The 17,058-nt window shown below is 47.2% G+C and overlaps 1 long non-coding RNA gene across 3 annotated transcripts in view; it reads left to right on the forward strand.

The window, feature by feature from the left end:
- The window catches only part of LOC138363393 (uncharacterized), a 222,466-nt gene extending 206,731 nt beyond the window's left edge, over positions 1–15,735 (forward strand). For all 3 annotated transcript variants that reach the window (XR_011228047.1, XR_011228048.1, XR_011228046.1), the window contains exons 2-3: positions 13,372–13,527; positions 15,504–15,735. This is a non-coding gene — a long non-coding RNA (uncharacterized lncRNA). The remainder of the gene's footprint in view (positions 1–13,371; positions 13,528–15,503) is intronic.
- The last annotated feature ends 1,323 nt before the right edge of the window (positions 15,736–17,058 follow it).

Here is a 17,058-nt window from a genome sequence, read left to right on the forward strand (position 1 = left end):
AATGCCATCAGAGCCTGCCGTCGTAGAACCACAGAGGGCCAGAGGCAGAATGAAGCTGAGAGAGAAGGGATCATTATAGGGAAGGCTAAGATGGGTACAGAAATCCAAAGGACGAGATTAAAAAAGACTTACGAAGGAAGGAATTATTGAGGGAGATGAGAACCAGAGCTAACAGACTAAAAGTGGGAACCCAATTCAATCGCGACCTGCAAGGGTCTGCCACAAGAGTACTACAGAGTTGAAGGACCAGTGAGACATTGGGAACGAACTTACCAGCTATCTTGTGGATATGCTTCCAGAACAGCAGTAGAGGAGTTTCGGACGTGATGGAGATATGACATCCAACATGCACGTTTAGCCTTATGGATGGTCCTACGGGTCACTGCACTTGCCTTCCGAAACAAAAAAGATTCTGCCGGTGACAGTGTGTCTTCCAGGCTGCACGCTTACAGCGGACAGCCCGAGCACAGTCCACATTCCACCAGAGAATGCACTTTCGCGTTCCCCGAGAGGATGAGCGAGGAGAAGTGGAGGGCAGTGTCGAAGACGGTGTCATAAGAGGGCGCGAGGGAGAGGCAGAATGGAGGGGTCGGAGATAGTAGCACGGAGGGTAAAGAGGAGCCAGTCAGCCTCGACAAACTGCCACCTAGGGAAGGAGAGGGGAGGGTGAAAAGAAAAAAAAAGGAAACAAGGATGGGAAAATGGCCATTGCCATGGAGGTCATAAAGAACCCGCCACTCGAAATCTAAGTAAAGGGAAGACGAGCAAAGAGGATAAATACAGGAAAGGGTGCGAGTCGGTCTAAATGAGTGGGCTCGCCAGAATTCAGACGGGGAAGAAGAGAGGATGAAGGGTTCGAGAAGACGACCTCGGGTGTGTGAACATCACCCAAAAGGGTATGTCGACAATTGAAATCCCCTAGCTGCATAGGCTCCAGCAAGGCGTCCAGTAGGTGTTTAAGATCGGGAAGAGAGAGAGGGGGGACACCGGGGTGGGGAGGGGGGGGAAGAGATGAATGGAACAAACCGTGTACCATTTCCTCACAAAAGATACGAGCAGCAGAACAATGGAGAGGTGAAGGAAAAACGAAGGGGACAAAGGGAACATCAGAGAGAATCAAGAGAGCAGAAGAGCCCCAGCAACAGCTGGGGAGGAAAGGGGGGGGGAAGAGAAAGGAATACCCACGAAAGCGACCAGAACGAGCACCAAGCATCGGCTCCTAAAGACACACAAAGGGGTGAAAATCGTAAAAGCAGAATTTGGAGTTAAGTTGGGTTACCATGGACTTGCTAGTGGGAGAAGGGATACTCGTACACACGTCCAATTAAATGCCTTAATAAACGATTTTTGGCTTGTAAATCTACTGCAAAGACATACCTGTACGTTTGTAACGTTGATTTAGGTTGGGTTGTCGCAAATTTGACGTTAGATGAGCACGAGCAGTGGGGTTGAAGGCTGGCTGGCTGGCTGGCAGAGGTGGGAGTGTGCGAGGGGGGGACTGGTAAAGTCTTCTACTGCAATTTCGGATACCGGGCTAGAAACAACTTCGTTCACTGAGAAGTTTGTACATACAAACCATTCAGTTCGTATATGCGCTGGTTTGTGTTCGCTGTTGTTCTCGTCTGAATAAATACATGGCACTTGTTCATATAATTAACGCTTCCATTATTAGAATAACATTATTAGAATTATTTATCTATTATTAGAATAACAAAGTGCAAACCATACCCCCTTACAGTTGAAATCTATTTATATACAAGAAGGTACATTGGGTTGCGAGAGTACATAACATGTATTAAGAGACACATTGTAGCAAGATTTGAGATTAAAGGATTTAAGACTATCACGTTTAGAAACAAGGCGCCCCCGAGGGAGGTTAATTTATTATGCACCCCATACTCAATGTAAAAATAGCTACTATTCACTATCATTTACAACTAAAGTAAAATAACAACCTGTAAAGACTGCTTTTTTCTAATTCTAGTTCAGGAACTTCCTGGGATAAAACGTTAACATTCCTTAAAGAACTGTGAGGTGCTTATCTGCTTTTCCTCGTAACGGTCCCAAAGTTTCCACAAATGTTCGTTTCTCTTTATTGCCCTCGCGGCGACTGGACTTGAGCTTTAGCTCAGAAACCAGTTGGTATTGCAAAGTTACAAGGGACGCCTCACGGTACAGTAAGGGGATTAAAATATATAAAGCAAAGTTGTCCCCCAGATGCTGCTGAAATTAAGAGATTTGCTTTGCAGCGCTCCTTGGCAGCTACAGTAACCTTGGTCGTAGCTAGAGCACCTGGATCACCCAAATGATTGTGACAATTGGCTCCTTGCTTGAAATCCTTTCCATGTTGGATGACTGTGGCAAAGCAACGGTTGCTCTTCTGTCGAATACTGCACCACCAGAAAGTCGCAAAATCCGTTTCCTTGCGTATAGTATATGTATATCCGTGACTATTATGTAGTCTTGGTTTCCCACGCCTCGTGCCTGTTGGTATTATCTCCCAGGTGAGAGGGGCGTCTTGTGACAGAGTTGATGGTATTAATTCGTCTCGGATAGACGTGTTCTGGACAACAGCGACATGCTCTATCGGAAGGTCTACCATGAAGGATGCTTCGTACTTATTACTACTTCTGCTAAATTTATCTCTCTAGACGTGTTATCTTCATACAATGTAAGTGTAGAGCGATCAGGACAGCACCAGAGGAAATTTGTTTCCTCAAATTTTGATTCACGTAAACGATAGTATTTTTCACTAGAAACTCCAGTACCACATTGTCTACCTCCATTGTTGGCATATTGCACACAGCATTGCATGATCTGACGATCTCGCGTCCTTGCGGCATCCATAACATACACATTGTTCGTGAATGTTGCCTTCCACATTTCCGTCTTTCACTTTATCTTCGTCTTCCACTTCATTTGTGTCTTCCACTTCAGCAATGTAAAGGACACATTCATCGTGCACAGCGTATGCCATTTTTCAATATTGTTGCACAAAACGTCACAGGAAACTAGGAAAGTTTGTTACACAACTAAGGGAAACATGTAATGCGTGACAAGCAAGAGCAGTAGTATGTCTACACCGCCGAGGTCGACCAACAACTGAATCATGTGAGGTCAGCAGACACTGACCAGGTCCAACAACTCCATCTGATTGTAAGGTGTGAAATAATACTATAGTGTATTTTTCAATTGCGCTGCCAATTATTTGATTTAAACCCACTCTGAAGAAAACGTGTACATCACAAAACTTATATATATAATGTAGGTATATATTAGTCTTCATACATTTAAAACTTTCTAAGCAAATTGTCAGGTCGCTAAACTAAATGCTACCAATTCTCTTGGTATATTAAAAGGAACCCTCCCCCCCGTCTGTCTGTCTCCGTCTGTCACTCACTCGCTCACTCTATTCACCTTGCAGTAAATAGTAATCTGGAAGTCAGACAGCTGCTAAAGGCTGCATCCTGGGGATTGTGAGATAAAAATATATGTTTAGATATGATGGAGGAAAAGAGGAGGAATGATGGAGGAAGCAAGATTGGGCATTAATAGGTCGTAAAATAGACATTTTAGTATTTAGGGTTGCCAGCAGTCGCCAGGTAAATAATTGGATATATTTTCTGAGATAGGTTATATAGGGTGAAGTATTTTTTATTTATACTAAGGAGGACACAGGTTTTTAGCAATGTGTGGTGTTATGGAAGTGCTTGTTGCATTTTGTGTAGTTATGTTCGTTACATTTGATCGACGTGGGAGTTGATTTTCGAATTGATTTTGTGGTTAGTTTCGATAAGTGGGTCGAGGTTTGAAAACTTGGATGTAAATACACGTGTATATTTTGACTGAGTTTGAAATTGGTTGAGTTATCCCTTAAAGGAAATTGGTGTAATAACCATGAATGTTCCACTGAAGAATAGACATCGACAAAAAGGACAGCAACAGAAAACAACGAAGAAACAAAGGTGAAAGGGAACACGGGACATTAAAGAAGCGCTGGATCAGGGTCAGCAAAGTTACGGTTAGTGGGGCATGGGTAAACTGAGTAAAGGAGGGAAGGGAGCTGGAGGACTGACCAGGGGTGGACGAGCAGGGTCTGAAGGAGGAAGAGGGGGGGGGACAACCGAGTCAAGGACAGCAGCAGGAGAGGCAGAAACCAGGGATTGCACCTCAGCAAGGGCAGCAACAGAGCAAAGTGGGGGGGCCAAAGAGATCACCATAGCAGGAACAGGGGGGGGGGGCAGAACCCCCGAAACGGGAGGTGATGGAGCAAGTGTCAGATAGGGGGCGAGGAAGAAAGCGAAGCCTTCTTACCTGCCAGGGAGGAAGGAGAAGAGCAAGGCTTACGTGTCTGACTCTGACAGGCATCCCAACAATAATGTACTGGGCAACAGATTCTAGCGTCTCAACAGAAGCAGAATGAGAGCAAACAAGACTGCCGTTGGGAGAGCAATGAACATCAATCCGCACTGACAGGCGACGTGGAGAGCTAAGAGACAGAAGGGAAGGAGGATTGGAGGGAGACGAGGAAGAAGACACTGGAGACACGACAGACTGGGAAGAAAGGGGAACCCCAGACACAGGAGGGGGACCCTCCGGGACAGAACGCAAAGGAAGCAGCGGTGGGAGAGTCGGGGTCTAAGGCCTGGAAACGGTTGCGAGATTGAGGAAGGCGGGAAGGACTAGAGGAGGAAGAGCGCAACACGTGAGCATGAGAGATGTTAGCATAAGGCGGGAAGACAGCGAACTTGGCTCCTCGCCTCAGGAAAAGACAAACGTTTCCGGTGCTTCAGGTTGAGGACGGCTGCCTCAAACTTGTAATGTATACACGAGCGGGAGAAGGTAGGGTGGGTCTCGCCGAAATTGAGGCAGCGAGCCTGGGGAGAAGTGCACTCAGACTTGGTGACCTTCGTCCCCACACAAAGGACAAAGTACTGGAGCAGCGGAGGGCTCCATGCCCAAACCTCCAGAACTTATTACAGAGCCGAGGAGAGGTAATGTACTCCTGGACGGAGCACCTGGTACCAGCAAGAATGACAGAGGATGGAAGGGTCCTACCATCAAAGGTAATCTTCACAACCCGAAGGGGATGATGGTGACGACCACGACCACGAGGGGGACGAGTAAACTAGTCACCTGGAGGACAGAATGGCCTTGGGCTTAGGACATGCCGAATATCTTAGTGCCAACAATGGCATTCAATCGAGCGTTCTTGGAGACCTGAACAGGGGTCTTGCCAATGCAGGATAAGGTGGCCAAGTGGAAGGCTGCATCCTGAGGAGCAGCAACGACGACACGTGTACCGAGACGAGTGGGGTTGAAGGCAAGAGGTATCTACTGAATCAACAAGGTGCCCATGGAGGGATAAATCGTCAGGAGGCATAGAATCAAGAGGGAGGAGATAAGTTTCTGGCCCACAAAGTGGGACCAAACAAGGCTTTAAAGGCATAAATAGGGAAGGAATTAAGTGAGCACGGCCATGGCGAGGACAGCGTTGAGAACCCCCAGAGAGAGGGGGTTAAAAGGTGCAGTAGTCACAACTAGACAGCCGTGCCAGGGGACGAGGTTGTCACCACTGGGGGCTTGGGGCTCGACCCAACCACAGAGGGAGGGAGGGAGGGAGGGGAGCCGAGGGAAGTAATCAGGAAGGTCAGAGGAGGAAGGGTGGGGCCCAATGCAGCGGGGGCTACAGAGCCTGGTCTTCCAGCACGGTCCAACTCGGGGGTTTGGTCGCCCATCCGAGAAGGTAGAACAGAATTTTACATAAGGACGAGAGGTCACTTTCATTCACGAATGTGCCCCCATATCCACCATGGAGCCTCAATTAGAGGCAGGACACCCAACAAGAAGCTATCACTGATCATGCCGGGGCCCCCCCAGGGGTGCGTCACGAGTATACGCACAACTGCCACCTTAAGGACCGTCAGTCCGTCGAGATCGGGTTCAGTGACGAGAAGAGGATTGACTATAAAAGGGTACCCCTCGCTCTAGACGTCGGATACTTCAGTTCTACGGGTGCAAGAGTATGCCTCCTCAAACACCTGGTCATCAAAATAGAAGTCCAAAAGAATAATCAAGAGGCAAAAGGTCGGCAGGAAATGACAATTAGAAAGGAGAAGAGGCGGGAGAAAAACAAAACTTAAGGAAAAGCGATCAGGCAAAATTAAAGACAGCAGCAGGAGCATGAGGTTACAAAAGGACAGAAGACTGTTCCATGGAGTATCACACTCCGGTAGCCGCCCACCAAGCCCCCTCACAGCAACAATGGGTCAGACACGGAGGGGGGATGTTGGTAGAAGGGCTGCTGCCCTGACCGTTGGGTCAGCCGACTCAAATAGACTACCGAAATGCTTGTTCTTGTGCAGCCGGATCGAAGAGGCAAATTCGGGCATCCCCCAGACCACCGTCCTTTGAGTCAGTATAAAACTAGCATTCGGGGCGTCATGCGCATTCGGAGCGCTTTACTCTAGGTCAGACCCCCATCCTTAACCTTTTGCATTATACCGGAAAGAGATGGGAGGCCTCTTAAGCAAAGTGCAACCCTCTGGTGCTAAGCCTGTGTACTATGATCTACCGGATCAAGGTGCGATTCAGAGGGGACTGGACCCTTACCCGGTTAGAGATCATGGACCTGATCACCACTAAAACGCCTGTTGCACCACTAGACGTAGTCCTCAACGACGGAGAACCCCAAACTGCTGTTTAACAGTGCTGCAACATTACAGGGTCTGTTCGACCCCACCACCCCCTCTGCTCTTGAGGCGACACACATGATCACTACCTCGCAGCTCCCACCATGACACTACCTCGCAGCCAGGACGGTGTTTGTCCGGAGAGTAAACTCCCCATTTTCTGAAAAAGCTGCCACCCACCGACGTCACAAGCATAAACGAACAACCTTTCCTTGACTGCTGTCACGGTAAAGTTCATTCCAATACATGAAACACCGTGGTGTTTTTCCACCACGCATGCACAGAGTGCACAGACTGAGGCTCTATGGTACCTGCACCATGTTGCACAGTCAAGGTTCGCCTCAGAGGATCTCATTCTCACTACGGCTGAGATCTTAGAAAAGATCTCTACCATCGGAAACGTCTCGCCAGCTGACATCGTGGAGACCAGAGAAGGTGTTCACCTTCTCTTCTCCAGCGACAATGACCTGGAGAAACTATTCGCCGCCTCCACCACGACCACCGTGCTAGACGCCGGCCTCACCCTCACTTCTCCTAGATGCTACCTGGCGGACAGGACTGTATTTGCCAGACACATCGGCACATGTATCTCCGACCGCAGCGACGACGAAATCCTCACCAGCATAAATTCCCTGAACTTGACGCTGACCATGGTAGTGGCCAAGATCAGCACCAACTCCAACAACACCCGCAGACCCACACTGAAAGTGACCTTGAAAACTGAACACTGAAACAATGACCACGGTCATTGCAGTGACCCACGCCAAAGAACACGGCCTTAAGTGCGCCGGAATTAAGATTCCACCTGCCCACATGACCAAGGAACGATACATGGAGCTCTGTCAATGCTTAAAGTGCTACCGGTACTCCCACTACACCAGTAAGTGCATCGAGCAAGTGCAGAAATGCAGTTGTCTGCGCCCAGGAGCATCACTACACAGCCTTGCACATTCTCCCACTGACGCTGCCTACTCTGCAATGGCCCGCACACTGCAGATTCACCTGACTGTCTCCACTGGCAGAAAGAAATAAAAATGGCAAGCACCACCTCAACTCGGCTAGCCAAACCGCCTACGTCGTCTTTCCCAGCTTTGTCCGAGAACACTGGGGAAGCTGCTGCAATTACCACCACCCAAACTCCTACTAGTACTAATACACCTCGCGGACAAATTGGCAGGCAACGATGTCAACCTATACGCCCCCACTATCAACAGGATGCTCACCGCAAATGGGCTTCCGACGGTGACGGTACCAGGCGACGTTCTCCCAGCTCCTCCACCTGTGGCCGGCCCGGTGTCCGACTCCGCAACAGGACCTATAACCAGTCCGGTAACAGGGACGCCACCCACACTGGCTACCCCTGTCAACGATGACACCACATCCAAGACAACGGACTACCCGAAACTCCCACAACCAACACCAAGAGGCTCTCCAGAGCCGCCACCGATGTAGACAAGAACGGCCTTGCAACCGACGACGAAAAAAAAAATACTTGCTGTGTGCTGCTTATTCCGCCCAGCGAGTTCAATGGCAACGCGCGCACACCAGACAATTGATCCACAGATGTACAAAGTTAATCAGCCAGAACAAATACCCGCACCCCAAGTATGTCCACGCCCACACCATGAACGCTTACATTGATCTCAAAATACTGGAAAAAAGAATACCACGACTCAGAATATCACCGCAAATTCCCTGTTGGACAAATGCAATTCCTCAAAGGACGACGATCCTGATGGTACCAAACTGCCGACGTTGCTCTGTTCAGATATAAAGCGTCGCTTAGCACATTAAACTGCAACCTGGCGACTAAGCCTCCTGCGGGTCATAAACTGCAAGCGACCATGAAGATCCCAGACATCCACAGATCCCAAGTACCAGCTATTGGTACTAGTAATGACTCCAAAGGGCCTCCACTTAGGGGCTATTCATGCCCGTGCCCCCTTTTGGGTGGCTTAATCTTAATCAATCAATCTATACATGACAGCCACCTCTCCACCATGAAGGTCACCTTCACATCGCCTGAGGAAGCTACCTTTGCTACTACCAACGGCTTCCGGTGCTTTGGAATCGCTAGCACCCCCCCCCCCCCCCGACAGATCACCAAAGAAACAAATCCACAAGGGCCGTGACGAGGATACAAACCTACGTCTGAGAGCATCCCAGACGCTATCTTTATCCACTGAGCTACCACACTATTAAAAGAATTTAAACCAGAAGTTAAATGACCTTACTGGACCCTTCAGCCTCTCAGACACAAACCAGGATTTTACGAAATTCCCCCAGGTTCGAATCCTCGTCACAGGCCCTTGTGGATTTGTTCATTTGATGCATCACGCTATTGCAATTTGTGTAATCACCAAAGAACACTATTAACGGCTTCGGCAATGCTACAAGTGTTGGCTACGATCACTTCACAAAGAACTGTACATCTCGGGACCAACGGTGCAGCAAGTGCACTGGGAACCACCACTTCAAAAAATTGCATGAACGAATATCTTCACTGCCTTCTCTGCGATGGCGAACATACTGCCGTCGCCGCAGAGTGCCCCCGAAAACGTGAAGAAATACAGATGTTCGACGCCAGGCAGACCAACACCACTCACCATGCACCATCAAATATCAACATGCGAGCCGCCAACTTCCCTGAGCTTCCAGGCGGGGGCGGAGCGTCTGTACAGCCTGCACGCCAATGGGGGGTTTAGCTCCCAGTCCGCCAACCAATCATCGACTCGGCCGCAACAGCCACAGCCTCTGACCAATCAACAAGCCAGCCTTCACCACACCAGTTGTTCCCCAACATCGATCATAGTACCATCTTCGGACTCGTCCACCTGGTTGAAATGGTGGTAGGCAGGAACTGCAAGGAATTCGCACGAATTCTAAACATACTATACGCTTCCAATGGTCTACCAACCTTTAATGTTCCTGAGGAACTCTTCACAACTACAGCTCCAGCCACTGCCACCGCTACGTCTGCACTGGCAGACGTAGCGGTGGCAGTGGCTGCACTGGCAGATCTCCTGTCTACTGACGCCCACCCTCTGCAACAGCTCCATTACCTCTGCAAACTGCCACTCCAGACCAATCACCTATTACTCTAATTATACTGGCGACTACATCACCTGCATCGGCACCAATATCAGTTGCTCCTGCAGACCTCCATCTGTCTTCTGATTCTACTGCCTCTGTTGACATTGAAACTCACCACCCCCAGACTCGGAAGATGCCATGATTGATTCTCCAGCAGAAACTGAATTATATTAACAACGTGACAACACTGCATTTCGATCTCCCGAATTCAGCATTTGGATCTCCTGAATTCAGCCGGCTCACCAGCCGTTTAATTAACACGAGGTATGAAGAACACTTAGAGTAATTTAGGAGCTAATGTGAAGTAAATAGTTGACGACGACTCGATCTTCTCGGTATGCGATAAATCCACATTGGCAGCCGAACTTTTCCCCAGGACTACGCTTGAATACAAGAATAAACATCAAATAACACGAAGAAAGAAGAAATAGGTGAAAGACAGACACCACCATAAGGCACTGTCACCACCTGGAATGAAGCACCGCCACTGCCGCTCTTCCTGACCCTTGAAGCCTTGCCAGTTGTGGGGTTGTTTCAGCATAGACTTAAGACACACAGCTGGATCAAGCCCTGGCACTTTCTTTACAACTTCAGCATTTCCTCTTGCCGACTTCTCGTCTACTGTTCGCACTTCAAGGCTCGACCTAATGGGTATCTTATCCTGTATATTATTGTATTGTGGTGCAGTAAATGGAGCCATTATAATTATTATTATAATATAAATATTTAATAATTATCACTTCTTGGTCTTGAGAGGCAGGCCTCGGGTGAAAGAGGGCTGTGACGATCTTTATCTGGAACACGTAGGTGCGGGACCGGGACGTCCACCTCCCGAGGGTTGTGCGGCCCAGGCTCTGCTTCAGGAGGCTGGGGTCGTTCATACCCTTGATGGGGTGGTTCTTCTCCGGCCACGTTTACGGCGGTCTCCGGGGTTGGAGGTCCTTGTGGCCTTTTTCACCAACTTCAAGGGTGAAAAAACTAACCTACAGAACCTAACCTAACCCAACCCTGGAACTCTCGGTTCCTGCGACGGCGTTGGAACCAATCGTATTGGCGCATGTCTTTCCATTGAACTTTCAGCACCGTGGAGAGGGGGGGGGGGACCTGCTGCCTGGGTAATAGCTTCTCCCCCGAATCAACCTTCCATGGTTTTGCCCCCTGGTGAGGCAACGCCAGACCAGGCCGACACCAGAGTGCAACTCCATATTCTCCCGAGACTGATGGAAGCCTATTATTGTCGTGAAGTGAACGGAGCCAACTACGGATAGCTTGCCTCATCCTCCGGTCGATTCTCGCTAGCTCAGTATTGTACACCACGCCCAGAATAATACGGTGGTGTTTTTTCAGCACATATAACCTCGGAGGTTTGAGGGGGGCCTGCGTGATAATAAGACCCTCCTCAGTGAACTCTGCACTATGGGTCCATTAAAAAGAAATGGGAAACTTGGAAACATGTCAGATATAAAAGCAGAGAAATTGATGTAACGATGACCAGATTAAGGCTGGGACACACCAAACTAGCAGCACACAGCTCTAAGTACAGAACAGACATCAATGAACTCTGTACTCACCGTCAGGTGCCTGAAACAGTCGAACACTATCTCCTTCACTGCTTCCGACATCATAGTGCCAGAGTAAATTTCAAACAAGTCTTTATCGCACTTGAAATACCCTTCACCATCGAGCGCATATTAGGTCGCTCGTTACATGAAAAATACCAAATAGTCAAAGCACTGGCTAAATATCTGCAGTCGACCAACAAATTGGGTCACATCTGACCCGCGCCACATTTATACCTGGCGCCACCAACAACTAAACACAGAAAACTGCCTCGTCGCAGCACCAAAAAAAGGATCAGCTGACGCCATAAACACATCACACCGCCCTACGGTGCGGCAAGTCTCCCTACAACACACACCTCTGTTTTAATCACCGTTCCTCTATCTACAGCACAACGCAACAAGCGCCTTGGTAGCTCCGATCATCTTCAACATAAACGCGTCCAACAACATCAGTACTGGTGCAGTCATCAGGAGAACAAACCCTTCATGCAAACTGCACCTACTATCAACAAGAAGAAGAACCGATGATGCCCCTGCCACCGTCACCAACGAGAATACCAAGGTACTTGTACTCGTCAGTGATACAAATAGTCCATGGCTGCGCCCTCGACATGGAACCTCGTTTGCAAAGAGATACCATTTCTTGCATTTGCCATCAATCTGTAGGCTCGGTGATCGGCAGTTTCCTGCGTTGACCCTAAAGACAGCGCCACTCAATGTATCAACATCTATCAATACCTGAAGGCCGGCCAGCGTCTCCGCCGCCACGACCAGCTCGTCTGCAAATGCTAGTACTGACACCTTTTACTCCCCCCAGACGAATCCCCAGGCCCAGTTTCTACGTATTGGCAACTACCTCATCAATCGCCAAATTGAAAAGAAAGACAAGGGACAATCCTTGTTTGACTCCCCTAGTCACAGGGATTACCTAAGATTTCTCCTTTTGACTGGTTAAGACTGTCGAGGCGCCATCCCTTAGGGATTATATTATGTCGGGCTATGATTTCCTTGCGCTCCATGGGCCGATCGATGGCTGCATGAGGGACGCTGTCGAAAGCCTTCTCAATGTCAAGGTGCACAGGATGTTTCAGCACTTGGACCTCAGCCAGAAGATCTAGGATCGCCAGGTTTTCAGCGCATCCATCCACAGGAATGAACGCCTTCTACCTCTCGTCGATCCTGATAGCTTGAGAAATTCGGCTGTTTACGATCTAATGAAACGGCCGCACTATCGTAGAAGACATCATAATGGGGCAATAGTGTTGGGGGGGGGGGGAATGTTTCCTGGCCTAAAAATCTTAGGAATCGGCACCATTTTACACGCCCGGTAAGGACGTGGCAGGGAGCGGCTAGCCAACCGCAGATAGAACATTTTAGCAACTCTGAGCAGTATGGACCAGAGGAGACGCGTGGTTATCCCGTCATGACTGCCACAGGTAACGGTAACTTAACCTGATCCTGGCAAACAAAATATAGCACAGTCTGGACGTTTTGTGCTGCCCATAAACATAGGTTTCAGATCTGAACAAATCAAAGTTTTTTATACTGGTGCTTTCAGGTCATTGGGAGTCGGGAATTTCTCCCCAATCAGATCAGTGCGTTTGGAACAATATAGTTTTGACGAGATGGGGATACCTAGGTCTAATTCAACATGATCTTGTTAAAAGCTAATTTGGCTGCAATGCCTGTCATTATTATGGGTTATATTTGTGTGATACCCATACCAAGGAGATTCGAAACCCTTTATTCTGCGCAGCAATTACTCAATTTATAATTCTTAGTATGTGGCTGAAAATGCGGACGCTAGTCTGCATTAGTTCTTAATTTTCATTTCAACATCTCCCAGACATCAACATCATCCAGGGAGCATCAAACCCACCAGGTGTTGCCCTGAAATAATAATTAATGATTTTTATTTAAAACCTGTAAAGAATATACAGGGGTTTAATAAGATTCAAAATACCTGAATAACTTTTGTGTAGATTAGTTTGAGCTGTAACTTCAAAAGGTAATATTTTTTTCAGTGTACTACTAATGGTGATGGTGATTGGGGTTGCCTAGGGTATGGGTGTTCCTCTTGACGAGCACGGAGCAAACAAGACGAAGGTAGAGTTGGAAAGGTTGCGGACAGACGTCCCCTTGGCTAGATCAGACTCCACAGTCGGCAACGTCGTCTACAGGTAAGCAGTTTTTTTAACTGTTCGGCTCTGAGAAACTCGTATTAAAGTTTGTTTCGAGGTTTAATTATAACCTAGTTTCCAAGTTAAATTATTTTAGAAATATCTGGTAAATACGCAGATTTTGTTACATTCCAAGCTAAGCTTTTATATTAGGCAGTCAGCTTTAAATCTTGACCCCCGGCTGGATAATTAATGTAAATGAAGCAGAGCATCAATGCCCTGCAATTTGTGGCTGGTCAGTACAGTATATTGAATAAGTTAAAGCATTAAAATATTCCCTTGCTATAAGAAGCAGATAAAAAATTATATAAAGCAGAAGTTCTGAAAGATTGGAGACGAGGATCGCAAGTTATTGCGAAGCAATTTGTGCCAGTGATTGAAGGTTAAAATTTTCTGGTAATTTGATTATCAATGTACAGTCATTTAAAGTACTGACCGTCTACATGGGTACAAAAATTGTTGGTAGATTTTTAATTTGTTAAAATTTGATTTTCCTTAAAAATTTGTATAAATTTGCAATTTTATACCGTTGACCTTTGGTGGTCTATATTAGTGTAAGTGATGGAATCTTCATTCCATTTAGGCTGTGAAAGGCTTCAATTATGCTTTAGTTTGTCTGCCAACAATGTTTGTAGGAATGAATAAACTGCAGATGACATTAACGATGATTGCTAGAGCCTACTCTCTAATAGCTACTCAGAGCTGTTAGAGCCTACACAGTATTGTAGAAGAATAGGGTTAAGGCATCGTAAAGGGTTGAGCAGAACCAAGCTTGTAATAGTACAACTTCATAGGCTATTTAATTGACGCACTCTGAAAAATTAGAACTTTGCTCTTTATTAAGAGTGGGTATAAATAGCTGTCTTTAAGATCAATAACGTTTCTGCAGTTTACTTTAAAAGTTTTTAATTACAAACTGAAATGCTACTTAAAGGGGTGAAATGGAACTAGTCACTCAAAGCACCTGAAATTTCGTAACTTATCCAAAACAAAAATTAAAGAATCCAATATTGTGGAATAGCCTCCCAATTGTGGTTTAATAAGCAAAACCTGGACCAACATACTAATGCAACCTAAGTGAATACATCCTAGCCTAACAATATATATATTTTTAAACTAAGGGGGAAACTAGCTTCGTCGAATCAGTCTTGTGTATGAAATAACACCCATACTTTTCCTTTACTACTACTACTAATAATAATAATAATTCATTGTCGGGACAGGAAGCCAGCGTGTTCATACGTTTTAAATTAAATGTTTATTCAGGAAAGTACATACATGTTACACTCATAATGTAGGATATATAGAAAGAGCTTGTGCATAAAATTCCTAAAGCTACTAATACGAATAGCGTTTCGGGCAAGAAATTTAGGCATGTTTTTCGGGCATGTTTTGACTTTATCGTGGTCACTTAAACATTGTCACTTGGATAGTTCACTTAAAGCTTTGATGTCTAAAAGTAGTAGTCTACTTTGGCATTATCAAGAGTTCAAATTGTTAAATTTCTAGTTACGTTTGAGGAATAATATTTTGGTAACTTATCAAGTAATCTTTTTAGGTTTGGCCGAAATGCCGTACACTATTAGCAACTCTGTACAAATTTTTAATTTAACTACAAAATCATACACCTTATGTATAATGCACAGATTAGTGTGATCTAGATTCTAGACAACTGCAAAAGTGAAGTACGTTTGGATGTTTTACAATAAATCCTGCTCACCCTTTCCCAGGCTAAATGTGTTCCTATTGTTTACACACAGCCTTAAACTACTGCCATGCTCATATTTATCTTATAAAACAGTTCAAAGTGACTATCGTCCACACTTTTGATATAATTATTACCATTTTAGTGTAAGAACATTTTAAGCAATGTAGCTTTGCTGATGTGTTAATTTACTCATCCCCCTGATTGTTTGTGTGGCTGGCTTCCTACTCGGTGGTGTGCTGCTCTTCGTGTCCTTGTTCGATCCCACTAGAAAACCGGTCATAAAAGTTCTTCGACCATGCCTTTGGTGAGAGATCAGTGAGGCGGCGGCGTGAAGATGGGACTGGCCTCGAGTCGCATGTTGCTGCGGCTTTTGACGCCTTCACTGCTGCTCTCGACAAGATGGAAGTGATTGCCAAGATGAATATGTGAATTATCTTTAATGGTTTTGTGAATGTTAGCACACTTGTACACTAGTCGTGTAAGAATAAAGGGATCATAAATTTTCCTTGTTAATAACCTAGAAAGTCTGTTTTCTTCATACTCTATTAGCAACTAAGTATAGTGGTGGTAAGTATTTCAATACAAAAGTTGATTATTTGCTACATAAAGGTGCAAGTTTGTGGCCGCCTCCCCCTCCCCGCTCAGCTCGTTGTCGCCGTGTGGGGGCTTAGTGGGCGGCTGCCGGAGTGTGATGCTCCTTGGGGCGGTCCTTTGTCCTTTTCTAGCCTTGTGCTCCTGCTGCCGTCCTCTCCAATTCTGCTGGGCATCTTTTCCTTTTCCTTCTGTTTCGTTTTTCTCCCCCCTCTTCTCCTATCTGCTTGCCGTTTCCTACCGACCTTTTGCTCGTTCTGGTTCTTCCCTTGGACTTCTTCTATTTTGACGCCCGGGTGCTTGAGGAGGCATACTCATGCACGCGTAGAACTGCAGTACCCGACGTCGAGAGCGAGGGGAACCTTTTATTGTCAATCCCCACTTCGTCACTGAACCCGATCTCGACGGACTGTCGGTTTCTTAAGGTGGCGTTTGTGGGGCGTATACTCGCGACGCACCCCTAGGAGGCCCCGACAAGATCGGCGATAGCTTCTTGTTGGGTGTCCTGCCTCTAATTGTGGCTCCATGGTGGGTGTGGGGGCACATTCGTGAGTGAATTCTTTCTTTCGTCAAGATGATTACCCCTGCTTCGGCTTCTTCTGGTTTACCTTCTCAGGCTCGTGGGGTGGGCGACCAAGCCCCCGAGTCGGTCCGTATTGGAAGACCGGGCTCTGTAGCCTCCGCTGCATTGGGCCCCGACCTTGCTCCTCCTTTGGCCTCTCTGACTCCTTCCTCTGGCTCCCCTCCCTCCCTCCTCTGTGGTTGGGTCGAGCCCCAAGCCCCCAGTGGTGACTGCCTCGTCCCCTGGCGTGGCTCCTTCTCTAGTTGTAACTACTGCGCCTTTTAACCCCTCTCTCTGGGGGTTCTCACCGCCGTCTTCGTCACGGCCGCCCTCGCTCGATTCCTTCCAGTTCTGCTACCTATCAAGCCTTGTTTGGTCCCGCTTCGTGGGCCAAATATTTTGATCTCCTCCCTCTTGATTCTGCGCCTCCTGACGATTTCTCCCTCCATCGACATCTCATTGATTCCGTGGATGCCTCCATTACTTTCAACCCCACTCGTCTCGGTACACGTGTCGTTGCTGCTCCTTCTCAGGATGCTGCTTCCCGCTTGGCTGCCTTATCCTGCCTTGGCGAGACCCCCGTTCGGGTCTCGAAGAACGTTCAGTTGAATGCCAGTGTTGGCACTATTTTGCTCCCGCCCCATGTTGCGACCGGTGTTCGGGACCTGCG

Source organism: Procambarus clarkii, chromosome 11 (genome assembly GCF_040958095.1).
Source record: "Procambarus clarkii isolate CNS0578487 chromosome 11, FALCON_Pclarkii_2.0, whole genome shotgun sequence".
NCBI classification, from domain to species: Eukaryota; Metazoa; Arthropoda; class Malacostraca; order Decapoda; family Cambaridae; genus Procambarus; species Procambarus clarkii.